Source organism: Dendrobates tinctorius, unplaced genomic scaffold (assembly GCF_039654945.1).
Source record: "Dendrobates tinctorius isolate UK_male_01 unplaced genomic scaffold, ASM3965494v1 ptg000064l, whole genome shotgun sequence".
NCBI classification, from domain to species: domain Eukaryota; kingdom Metazoa; phylum Chordata; class Amphibia; order Anura; family Dendrobatidae; genus Dendrobates; species Dendrobates tinctorius.
The window spans coordinates 35851777-35865176 of NW_027361732.1; the positions used below are offsets into that span (position 1 = coordinate 35851777).

At 43.7% G+C, this 13400-nt stretch overlaps 1 pseudogene; it reads right to left on the reverse strand.

Annotated features, from left to right (window-relative positions):
• Positions 1-249: 249 nt before the first annotated feature.
• Positions 250-1588, reverse strand: LOC141094580 (piwi-like protein 1 pseudogene; annotated as a pseudogene).
• Positions 1589-13400: the final 11812 nt, after the last annotated feature.

Sequence of the window (13400 nt, forward strand, 5' to 3'; positions counted from 1 at the left end):
GGGTTGTACAGGGTTGACAGGGTATGATGTATCTTACAGTTGCCAAGCTTTGTGTCAGGAGAAGAATCATTACTTCTCAAATTAGACATACACAGGAAACTCCACAACGCAATGTTTGCACAGTAACAGCCTCTAGGCAGAAGATGATGATGGTGGTAGTAGTTGGTGCATTTGAGCCCCAGTCATTAAGCAGCCATAAGAATTTGAAACAGAAGTCTTTTAACTAAAGGTAATGGGGAAAATTATTATTTACAAACAGCAGTAAACTCCAGTGAAGAACAGACGTTTAATGTCAAAACTTAGTCCCCAATCCTAAAGTTCTTTCTGTACATTGTCATCTCTGTGAATATGGTCCAAAAATGTTCCCACTTGTTTTTCTCTCTGTTCTGGTACTAATTGAGTGTGATTTGCTAGCTCTTTCATTACAGAATAATCAGCTCTCATTCTATCAGTTAAACTTGTTAAATTGTAGAATTCTGGAATCAGAATAATAGACTCTGCTAGCATTTTTCCTGGACTTATTGCTTCTTTGGGATTGTATATGAGAGCAGGCTGCTTCAGGGCTGTGATCTGCTTGTTAAATTGAGTTTTATAATAATCGATAAAACTGACTTCACAGCCATCTGATTGCTTAAAAGTAGACTCCGTATTTAAATACCAGTTTATATCATCCATACAATATGTACAATTGTCGTATTTGGTAAGAACTATCTGTCCAATCAGTTCTTTACTGCAAGCATCATAGAGGGCATGTGATCCAATTTTTGAGTTCCAATTGTACACTACATCCAGAACAGTTTCACTTTGAAGGACTTTGTGGCTTACATCAATGCACAAGATGATACGAGTCTCATACTGCAAAATTGAGGTGGTATATCCTTGCCACACAGATAGGTTGTGTGTTCTGACTTCTGTAACATCATTTGGATGATAATAATTCAGATGTATTTGCTTCATATTCATCATCTTCAGAAGCCTTTGGAATATTTGTTGTACAAGTGAAATCAGATTTTTGAAGTTGGTGGTAACTCACTTGTCAAAGTAATTGTAATTGTTATTATTTCTCCATTGCATGTGCGGCTAACCACCTCATTGATCTTCTTTTGTTCATTTGGCAAGAAAAGAACAGTTCTCTCCAAACCACATGCTTTTACTATTAATCAATTATGCTGGTAAAGTAGGGTTGACCTCAGGTATCTAGATTCCATCTGTAGACTATAGTCAACATGGTACTGGTACGAGACCCACTGGGGTCTAGCAATCAATTTGACATAGTTTTTGCACAAGTGAAGAGAGTTGAAAGAAAAAACAGATTTTGATTCTATAACATGTTGAAGGGATTGTCATGGAAGTCACGTCTACGACCACCACGCTCTCCAATTGGCACATATTGAAAACCAGACAAAATGTCAAAATCTCTAGCTTCTGGTCTAGCAACTGCAGGGGCTCCTTTTTGACATCCTTGTCCAACAAGTTCAGTATTAGTAGGTAATGGATTGTCAGAATCTGGCCCAGGAACACTAGGCTTGGGTGGCTGCGAGTCCTGTCCCTGTGCTTTTCCATGTGCTCTTGCTCTGGCTCTTCCAGTCAAGATTTAATCTTGGAGTTTTCACCTTCATAATCCGCTGACAGATTACAACACTGTCCAAGCGTTCACCCTCTGCTTCTCAGACTTTCTATCTGCACAAGAACTGCCTCTAGGCAGAAGATGATGATGGTGGTAGAAGTTGGTGCATTTGAGCCCCAGTCATGAAGCAGCCTTAAGAATGTGAAACAGAAGTCTTTTTACTGAAGTTAATGGGGCAAATTATTATTTAAAAACAGCAGTAAACTGAGGTACAAGATTACACTCACGGTTGATGATTGCTGTGTACCTGCAGACAGGCAGATCTTAGCAACCTCTGGTTTTATTAAGTCTGAATATCTCTTCTTCAACACTGTGCTCTGTTTCTGCCCTGAAGTAATTCTTCCTCCTGGAGGTGCAATGGTAGTCTTACTCATATGAAGACAATTAACTCCCCTTTTCATGCCAGTCCACTTTTTAGGCAAAGCCAGCATGGAGAAAGTAGGTAATTTCTTCATCTACAAAATGGCTTCCTCTTCTCAAGATGTCTGACCACCAACTGCTACTTCAAATTTAAAACTCTCCCCCAGGACTTGGATCCTCCTCCTTCTATGTGACTGTAGAGCTGCATTCATTGGCTGACTGCCCTGAGGCATTTTTTCCAGAACCTTCTGCATATTAAAGCAAAGCTGGGACACCTGATCAAGCTGGGGAGGAGAAGATTAATCCTTTTTGTGCTGTCTGTCAGCAGGTCTCACAATGTATTAAAAATGCACAGTCCACATAAAAATTCACAGCATTTATTTGAAAACACACTATATATAAGGCATCACATAGAAATGGCCACTTTGTGGGATACTTCAGTAGCGCACAGCAAAAACAGTTCAATGTAGGCCTGAAATGCCACAATTTTTAGCCTACAGATAGATGACGCGTGTGACAGAGAAACCACACTGGAAAATATGTGGCCTGTATTTTTATTTTTTTACAGCAAAATAGTGTCAAGAACTAGGGTAAAACATGCAAAAACAGTTGAATGGAGGCCTCAAATGCCACAATTTGTAGCCCACAGATAGATGAGGCATGTGATGGAGATACCAGACAGTAAAATATGTGGCTTGTATTTTTTTTACAGCAAAATAGTATTACTAACTAGGGTAGTACTCACCAAAATGTTCATTGTAGGCCTGAAATGCCTATATCTGAATATCATTCAAAACTTTTTTGAGTATAAAGAGGAGCATGGCACAAGGAGCCCTGAAGTGAAGATAAAATTTCCAAAGATCACTGATTTCAACATCATCATATTTTTCAAAGATTACTTGAAGAACCAGAAGAATTCCTGCAAGCCTATATCCAAATATCACATTGGTTCTTTAAGACATTTTTAACAGCCTGACAAGTTTCTTTAAAATCTGTGTGTTAGTAAAGTTGAAAGAATCAATGATTTGATGCTGTTTTGAATGCAGCGATTGGTTACACCAATTATAAATTAATAACAACATTGGTAGGCATACCATCTCACAAAAGTTTTCATTTGCAAATTAGATTTATAGGAAAATGTAAAAATATTCTGCTGTTTGCAATAAACCAAACAAAACAATTAAAATAGTTCAACACAATTAATAAAACAAATAGTGTCTCCAAATTTAACACAAAATGTGCACATGCTGTCTTTTTCAGGTAGATTCCTCCAGAGTCTGCCTTATTCTTGCTTTTTTGTTCTTACATTATGTCACATAATTTACTTATTTATGGCTTAGAAACCTTGAACCACTTATAAGTAACATGTCCATTCCTCAGGCAGCTTCCGCTGGCAAGATGCCTGCTCTTTATACTTGTAATTAAAGAGTAATAGACATCATCGGAGTCGATGCAACAATGATGACAAAAGTGCCGACAAATCTGCTTCAGGAAAATGACCACCAGCATTTTCCTGAAAAAGATTTACTTTAAAAGATACATATCCTATGTAGGGATTAGCGATCCTGAACTGTAAATTTCGAGGTTTGTCCCAGACACCTAGTGTCTGATAACAAACCCAGAACACGGACTTTTCCACTAAAGTTTGTTTACTGTTCAGGCTTGGATGCCTCATAAAGTTAATTTAAAAGCTGCAGGGCAGTCAATCAACAAGCTTTTAGGTAGTGGGAACTTCTGTAGCTATCACAGCCAAACCAAGTGTTGGCATGGCTGTGATTGGGCAGCGCACCATGTGACCCAGCTTGTTTGAATGCCGTATCATGTGTGCTGTCACCATTCTGCTCTGATTAGTGTAGGGACAGGATGCATCCGGATTGAGGAAAAGTATTACACTTTGTGTGTGTGCACACTGAAAAAAGTCTCTATGTTTGAACTGTGCATGTGTCTCAGTGGGAGTACTGTGCCAAAAAGCCTCTATGTGTATTCTGCAACCCAGCCTCGGGGATTACTTTGCCTTTAAGACTCTGTGTGTACTGTGCACTTCTGCTTGTGGAGATACTGTGTCAAAAAGCCTCTGTGTGTACTCTGCATCCCTGCTTGTTGGAGTACTGTGCAAAAAAGCATCTGTGTCTACTGTGCAATCCGGTCTTGGGAGTACTGTGCCAAAAAGTCTGTATGTTCTCTGCAGCCGTGTCTGTATGAGTAGTGGACCTAAAAATAATTTTATTCTACCGCTGTGTGTGTATGAGATGTGTTCTTGCCTTAAAAAATATATTACACTCTACTGATATGTCTGCAAGTTGTGGCCAGGCCAAAAAAATAAATTATACTCTACCATTGTGTCTGTACAAGTTGTCGGCGTAACTAAAAAATTATACTCTAACACTTTTTCTGTACAAGTTGCAGCTGGTCCTAAAAAATAATTATCCTCTGCCGCTGTGTCTGTATAAATTATGGCTAAAAGTCAAATGTTACTCTACCACTGCATCTGTGTGATTTGTGGCAGTGTAGCAAAATAACTGTTCTGTTAAGTCTCTGTGTGTACTCTGCACCTCTGTTTGTGGGAATAGTATGAAGTTTAAGTCTCTGTATACTCTGTTTCCCGGTCTGAGGCAGTACTGTGCCGTAAAACCACTGTGTGTATTCTGCATCAATGCCCGTGGTAGTACTATGTCTAAAAGCCCGTGTGCATTCTTCTGCCATGTCTGTATGAGAAATGGCCTTGCTTAAAAAATTAATAATACTCTACTGCTGTGTCTGTATGATTTGTGTCTGGGCATAAAAAATAATTATACTGTACCTCTGTGTCTGTATGAGTTATAGCCATGAATAAAAAAAATCATTGCAATCTATCGCTGTGTTTTACGATTTGTTCACTATGTACTCCTGCCTGTACTAGTACTGTGCCATAAAGCCTTAGTGTTTACACTACACCCCAGCTTGTGGGAGTACTTTGCCAAAAATCTTCTTTGTGTACTCTGCACACTTGGCTTTGGGAGTACTGTGCCTTTAAGCCTCTCTGTGTACTCTGCACTAAGGATGAGTGAACATGTTCTGTGATACTCAGATATCACTCAAATATCTGGGTGATTGGATATACTCGCCACTCGACGAGCTAGTGCTTGGATTTGAAGCTAGAAACCCCACCCTGCATGTCTGAGACCTGTTACACAGCCAATAAACATGTGGGGATTGGATGGATATTAGTCACTGTAATGCCGTAGCCATCTTGGTGGTGGCATTACTGTGATTGGCTGGATGAATTACCTCATTTGAGGTTTGTGATACGAATGTGATAAGAATGAGTGTGAGTGATATCTAAATAGGTATCCCAATCAAAAGATTAGGTGATCAATATGGTTTATATTGTATAATGTAAGAGCACGAGGATTGACATGGTATAAACAAAGTAACATAGCTAATAAGGTTGAAGGAAGACTAGAGTTGACCGAAACAGGTCAAAAAATTTCAAAAGTCGCCGACTTTTGTCAAAGTCGGGTTTCATGAAACGAAACCCGACCCTATGATGAGGTCGGCCACGAGGTTGGCGACTTATGCGCCAAAGTCGCGTTTCAAAAGTTTGTTTTGCGCTCTTTTACAGCCAATCAGGATCCACGGACACTGTGGGCAACGTGATGACATAGGCAGGGGTCACCACCATCTTTCAGAAGGGCATGCAAGTGATTGGCTTGCTTTGGTGGGCGTCACAGGGGGTATAAAAGGGCATGCACGCCGACCGCCATCTTACTTCTGCCGATCTCAGTATAGGGAGAGGTTGCTGCTGATTCTGTAGGGAGAGCGTTAGGCAGGGAAGAAGACAAAAAAACTGCTTCTGCTGCTAGCGATTTGGCCTGCACAACACACAAGTCACTGTGTGTGCAGTACAAGGGGAGGCTATATTGTGGTGCATCAGTGGTGTTGGTTGTTGGGCTGCCTTTTAAGGCTTCCTGACAGGCTGGCATTGCTGTTTACCCACTGCTCCGCAAACTGCTTTTTTAAAAGCAATCCCAATTTTTTTTTTTGTCCTGCTGAGAAGAAAAAAAAACTGCTTCTGCTGCTAGCAATTTGGCCTGCACAACACACCAGTCACTGTGTGTGCAGTGCAAGGGGAGGCTATATAGTGGTGTATCAGTGGTGTTGGTTGTTGGGCTGCCTTCTAAGGCTTCCTGACATTCCTGCATTGCTGTTTACCCACTGCTCCGCAAACTGCTTTTTTAAAAGCAATCCAATCTCCCTTATCCTGTAGTCACTTTGGTCACAGCTGTGCCATCGAGCCTGTCACATAGCGCTCAGATATTCATTGGGCCTCACACAATCCACAAGTGTCCAGTGTCCAAAAGTGTGTGCAGAGATTCAAAATCTCCCTTATCCTCTCGTCACTTTGGTCACAGCTGTGCCATCGAGCCTGTCACATAGCGGTCAGATATTCAGTGGGCCTCACACAATCCAAAAGTGTCCAGTGTCCAAAAGTGTATGCAGAGATTCAAAATCTCCCTTATCCTCTCGTCACTTTGGTCACAGCTGTGCCATCGAGCCTGTCACATAGCGCTCAGATATTCATTGGGCCTCACACAATCCACAAGTGTCCAGTGTCCAAAAGTGTGCGCAGAGATTCAAAATCTCCCTTATCCTCTCGTCACTTTGGTCACAGCTGTGCCATCGAGCCTGTCACATATCGCTCAGATATTCATTGGGCCTCACACAATCCACAAGTGTCCAGTGTCCAAAAGTGTGTGCAGAGATTCAAAATCTCCCTTATCCTCTCGTCACTTTGGTCACAGCTGTGCCATCGAGCCTGTCACATATCGCTCAGATATTCATTGGGCCTCACACAATCCACAAGTGTCCAGTGTCCAAAAGTGTGTGCAGAGATTCAAAATCTCCCTTATCCTCTCGTCACTTTGGTCACAGCTGTGCCATCGAGCCTGTCACATAGCGCTCAGATATTCATTGGGCCTCACACAATCCACAAGTGTCCAGTGTCCAAAAGTGTGTGCAGAGATTCAAAATCTCCCTTATCCTCTCGTCACTTTGGTCACAGCTGTGCCATCGAGCCTGTCACATAGCGCTCAGATATCCATTGGGCCTCACACAATCCACAAGTGTCCAGTGTCCAAAAGTGTGCGCAGAGATTCAAAATCTCCCTTATCCTCTCGTCACTTTGGTCACAGCTGTGCCATCGAGCCTGTCACATATCGCTCAGATATTCATTGGGCCTCACACAATCCAAAAGTGTCCAGTGGCCAAAAGTGTGTGCAGAGATTCAAAATCTCCCTTATCCTCTCGTCACTTTGGTCACAGCTGTGCCATCGAGCCTGTCACATAGCGCTCAGATATTCATTGGGCCTCACACAATCCACAAGTGTCCAGTGTCCAAAAGTGTGCGCAGAGATTCAAAATCTCCCTTATCCTCTCGTCACTTTGGTCACAGCTGTGCCATCGAGCCTGTCACATAGCGCTCAGATATTCATTGGGCCTCACACAATCCACAAGCGTCCAGTGTCCAAAAGTGTGTGCAGAGATTCAAAATCTCCCTTATCCTCTCGTCACTTTGGTCACAGCTGTGCCATCGAGCCTGTCACATAGCGCTCAGATATTCATTGGGCCTCACACAATCCACAAGTGTCCAGTGTCCAAAAGTGTGTGCAGAGATTCAAAATCTCCCTTATCCTCTCGTCACTTTGGTCACAGCTGTGCCATCGAGCCTGTCACATAGCGCTCAGATATTCATTGGGCCTCACACAATCCAAAAGTGTCCAGTGTCCACAAGTGTCTGCAGAAATTCAAAATCTCCCCTGTCCTATAGACACCTTGTACCTTGTTTTACATTACTATATAGTTTGTTGGATTTTGTCTACATTTCTACCAAAAATGAGGAAGGCTGGTGGAAGAGGCCGTGGAATTGGGCGGGGGTTGGCAGCTGGTAAAGATGGTGTTGGTGGTGGATCTGATGGTAGTGGCAAGAGCAAAATAGGACCGAATGCAGGAGGTGTTGAGCCTGCGTCATCGTCTGGCTACATAAGGCCTCGGACACTTAGTTTTCTAGGAGTTGGAAAACCGCTTTTAAAGCCAGAGCATCAGGAAAAAGTTTTGTCTTACATTGCTGACTCAGCCTCCAGCTCTATCGCCTCCTCTTCTTCAGTTGTAAAAAGTAAAAGCACTGAGTAGTCATTGGAGGCTCATGTTCATGAACCACACCTTTCCTTGTGTCCTTCACCACAGCCAAGATTGAAGGATGACGCAGGCCATACTACTGATTACTCCATGGAGCTGTTTTCACATACCATGCCTGGATTATCAAGTCAAATGGTGAATTACCCAGGCCAAGATGAATCTGACATGGAGTGCACTGATGCACAGCCGCTGATGGATGATTCTGCTGTTACATTCACTCAGAGCACTACATTGTCCTCGCAGTGTACAGAGCCAGATTCTGACCCTGATGAGACTCAGGTGCCCCTTCCCGCACACTATACCACCATACACGGTGACACAGAGGAAGGTGCACATGACATAGAAGAGGAGGTGATGGATGACCCAGTTGTTGACCCAGATTGGCATCCATTGGGGGAAGAGGGTGCTGCTTCCAATAGCTCAGATGAGGAGCATCCACAGCATCCACGCTATCCATACATGTTATCCGGGGATACGGTACCCTTTCTAACCTTTGTGCAATCACGTGCAATCCATACTGGGCCTAACACCGTCTGAGCCTGCCTCCTGAGACATATATTTTGAATGTGTACGCTATCCATACATGTTATCTGGGGATACGGTACCCTTTCTAACCTTTGTGCAATCACGTGCAATCCATACTGGGCCTAACACCGTCTGAGCCTGCCTCCTGATGTATAGACATAGATTTTGAATGTGTACGCTATCCATACATGTTATCCGGGGATACGGTACCCTTTCTAACCTTTGTGCAATCACGTGCAATCCATACTGGGCCTAACACCGTCTGAGCCTGCCTCCTGAGACATATATTTTGAATGTGTACGCTATCCATACATGTTATCTGGGGATACGGTACCCTTTCTAACCTTTGTGCAATCACGTGCAATCCATACTGGGCCTAACACCGTCTGAGCCTGCCTCCTGAGACATATATTTTGAGTGTGTACGCTATCCATACATGTTATCTGGGGATACGGTACCCTTTCTAACCTTTGTGCAATCACGTGCAATCCATACTGGGCCTAACACCGTCTGAGCCTGCCTCCTGATGTATAGACATAGATTTTGAATGTGTACGCTATCCATACATGTTATCCGGGGATACGGTACCCTTTCTAACCTTTGTGCAATCATGTGCAATCCATACTGGGCCTAACACCGTCTGAGCCTGCCTCCTGAGACATATATTTTGAATGTGTATGCTATCCATACATGTTATCTGGGGATACGGTACCCTTTCTAACCTTTGTGCAATCACGTGCAATCCATACTGGGCCTAACACCGTCTGAGCCTGCCTCCTGAGACATATATTTTGAATGTGTACGCTATCCATACATGTTATCTGGGGATACGGTACCCTTTCTAACCTTTGGGCAATCACGTGCAATCCATACTGGGCCTAACACCGTCTGAGCCTGCCTCCTGATGTATAGACATATATTTTGAATGTGTACGCTATCCATACATGCTATCTGGGGATACGGTACCCTTTCTCACCTTTGTGCAATCACGTGTAATCCATACTGGGCGTGAGAACGGCTGGCGAGCTGTTAAGCAAGCTACAGCACCTGTGGTTTGCACACGTAAGTTTTTCATTTTTTCAGGAATGACGGTTAGGCCTAATTCCGGAACTGCGGTTGACCTGCACTTACTGGGAAATCATTGTTCGCGGGTAATAATTGTAATCAGTGATCCCCATCACTAACGTTGTTCAGCAGGTTATCTGCACCTGTAAGCGACAAACGCTGGCCTTCTCAGTGTAGCCCACATGCAGCCACGGACATGTAAGGGCATGACACACCAGTTATTGGCCAATCTCATGTGCCAGAGCCTCACGTGTCCCTCTAGTAAGCCGGACTCGGACCTCGGGGCATGACGGAGTCTCGTTCGTTAACGGAATTAAGCTTGCAATGTGTGCATCTGTTCTGTAGCTGGCATGGTTGAGGTTTCCCAGGTGGAGTCGAATTTAACCGTAGGCTCCACTCCTGGTGGTGCCCTTCTGGACATTCATTAAAGGTTCAGCTTTGCAACCATACTGCCCACGTAAAACAAACACTTTGCCTTCATGAACGCTGTTTGGAGGGTCATGACTCGTGGGAATAACGCCGCCCAATCAGTTAACCTGCTAGAGAGATCCTTCGTTGCTCCAAAGCATGACATCACACTCCCTAGGAAGAAGGTAATGCCACTGTGGCGACCGTACTCCTGGGGGCGACACAAGTGCACTGATGCCCAGCCACTGCTCGATGAATCTGCTGGTACATTGACCCAGACCACTACATTCCCCTCGCATGCTACACGACCTGAATCTGACCCTGATGAAACTCAGGTTACCCTTCCCATATACAGTTCCATCTTACACGGTGACAAAGAGGAAGCTGCAGATGAAAGTGCAGGTTCGGCCCACCCGCCATCAGACACACCACCGTACTATCAGGCGCCCTGTGCCAGTGCCGTCGCCAACGAGTGGGCCCCCCCTGCTTGCCCAGGATCACAGCACATGCAAAGTTGAAATACTGTGCAGTGAGATGGAAGATGGGGACGACGAGGAATCCAGAGAAGTACAGGGATTCCCTAGCGAGGAGACTTATTTGATTGTTTTCAATGTTGGGACAGCAATTTTTGGGGAGCACTATACTCTGGAGAATGATAGATGGGGCCCACCATACACTGGAACATTCCAAAGGTGGACATCAGACACTGGTGCAGCATTTACAGGGCCCATTATACACTAGAGCATTAGAAATGGGGCCCGTTATGTTTGGAGCATTATTTGGGCCCATAAGACAGTGGAGCTTCATCCATGGGGACCAACATATACTGTAGCATTATGTGGAGCTCATCATATACTGTTTCAAACATTATATGGGACCAATGATTCTGTATGGAGAAATAGATGGGCCTCGTCATGAGATGTAAAAAGTGAGGTATTTTTCATTGTACTATACCGCTATTTCTCTGCCGTATCGGAGCATGATGAGTTGTGGTATGTGTTAAAGGGGCGCTCTTTCTCCCAGGGCACATGAAAACCGCAGCCAGCCCTCCCCTCCCCACAACTTTAGCCAAATAACCCCCATTTTTCAGTGCGTAACTTGTATTATGAAGTTAATTAAGGTTGACAAGCTTAAGTAAGAAGAATTGATGCTTTTGGCATTCAAATGGGCACTGTAGGTGTGTTTCCTGTCCTCCTCTCACTGCCGACTTTTATTCCCCATTGACTTACATTGGGTTTCGTGTTTCGGGATGACCCCGACTTTTCCCTATAATCGGACGATCTTGCTCGACCCGACTTTTAGAAAAGTCAGGTTTCACGAAACGAAACGCGACCCTAAAAAACCAAAAGTCGCTCAACTCTAAGGAAGACTTTAAAGGGAATCTGTCTCCCATTTTTAGTGATATCATGTAAAGATATCACCCAATTGTGCGTCCTATAAAGATTCTATTAGGACTTTTGTTTCCCCCCTACCCCGCACCTTTGATGCATAAATACCTTTATTATCTTGGAGGAGATGTCCGGTCCAGTCCAATGGGCGGGGCTTATTCCCCGTCTTCCCCCCTCCTCAGCTTGCTGAATGTAATCATCATCTGTGAATATCACAGATGCTGTAGTTTTCTGCTCTTGCACATTGAAAAGGCCTCCGGCGCTGGCGCAGTATGCTTTGCCCAACTGTAGGCAAAGCATATAATCAGTATTTTTCAGTGCGGTCTATGCCCAGTAAGTCTTCACATGCAGGACACACTTCTGCGGCATACACCACGCTGAAAAATACCGGCGCATGCGCAGTACCGAATATATGCTTTGCCCACAGTTGGGCAAAGTATACTGCACAAGCACCGGAGGCTTTTTCAATGCGCAAGCGCGGAAAACTACGACATCTGTGAAATTCACAGATGAAGATTACCTTCAGCAAGCCAAGGGGGAGGAAGGCGAATAAGCCCCGCCCATCAGACCGGACCACGGCGATTTCCATACATCTCCACCAAGATAAAAAAGGTATTTATGCATTAAAGGTGCGGGGTCGGGGGGAATCAAAAGTTCTAATAGATTCCTTATGGGATGCACAATTGGGTGATATATTTACATGATATCACTAAAAATGGGTGACAGATTCCCTTTAAGTCCATCTAGTTCAACCCATATCCTATCCTAACTTGCCCTAACATGTTGATCTAGAGGAAGGCAAAAAAAAACGTGGCAAATGGTAAACTTATTTGTGCAGAAGAAGAATACGGTTATTTGAGTTCATAATTGCTCTCGCATAAGTGGAAAATTCTGGTTTTAGCTGGATGCATGTCCTTGGAAATGTTACAAAATAACTGATAATGCCTTTTGGAAAACAGGTTAACTGCGCATGACCACACGAGCTGATCACGTGTGGAATGTTCGAGATAGCTGAACTGTGACTGCGCTAGCGTGAACAGTTATATTAACTATGCATGTGCTGGTAGATTTACATACAGTTGTGGCCAAAAATATTGACACCCCTGCAATTCTGTCAGATAATACTCAGTTTCTTCCTAAAAATGATTGCAATCACAAATTCTTTGTTATTATTATCTTCATTTAATTTGTCTTAAACGAAAAAACACAAAAAGAATTGTCCTAAAGCCAAATTGGATATAATTCCACACCAAACATAAAAAAGGGGTGGACAAAAGTATTGGCACTGTTCGAAAAATCATGTGATGCTTCTCTAATTTGTGTAATTAACAGCACCCGTAACTTACCTGTGGCACCTACCAGGTGTTGGCAATAACTAAATCACACTTGCAGCCAGTTGACATGGATTAAAGTTGACTCAACCTCTGTCCTGTGTCCTTGTGTGTACCACATTGAGCATGGAGAAAAGAAAGAAGACCAAGGAACTGTCTGAGGACTTGAGAAACCAAATTGTGAGGAAGCATGAGCAATCTCAAGGCTACAAGTCCATTTCCAAAGACCTGAATGTTCCTGTGTCTACCGTGCGCAGTGTCATCAAGAAGTTTAAAGCCCATGGCACTGTGGCTAACCTCCCTAGATGTGGACGGAAAAGAAAAATTGACAAGAGATTTCAACGCAAGATTGTGCGGATGTTGGATAAAGAACCTGGACTAGCGTCCAAACAAGTTCAAACTGCCCTGCAGTCCGAGGGTACAACAGTGTCAACCTGTACTATCCATCGGCATCTGAATGAAAAGGGACTGTATGGTAGGAGACCCAGGAAGACCCCACTTCTTACCTCGAGACATAAAAAA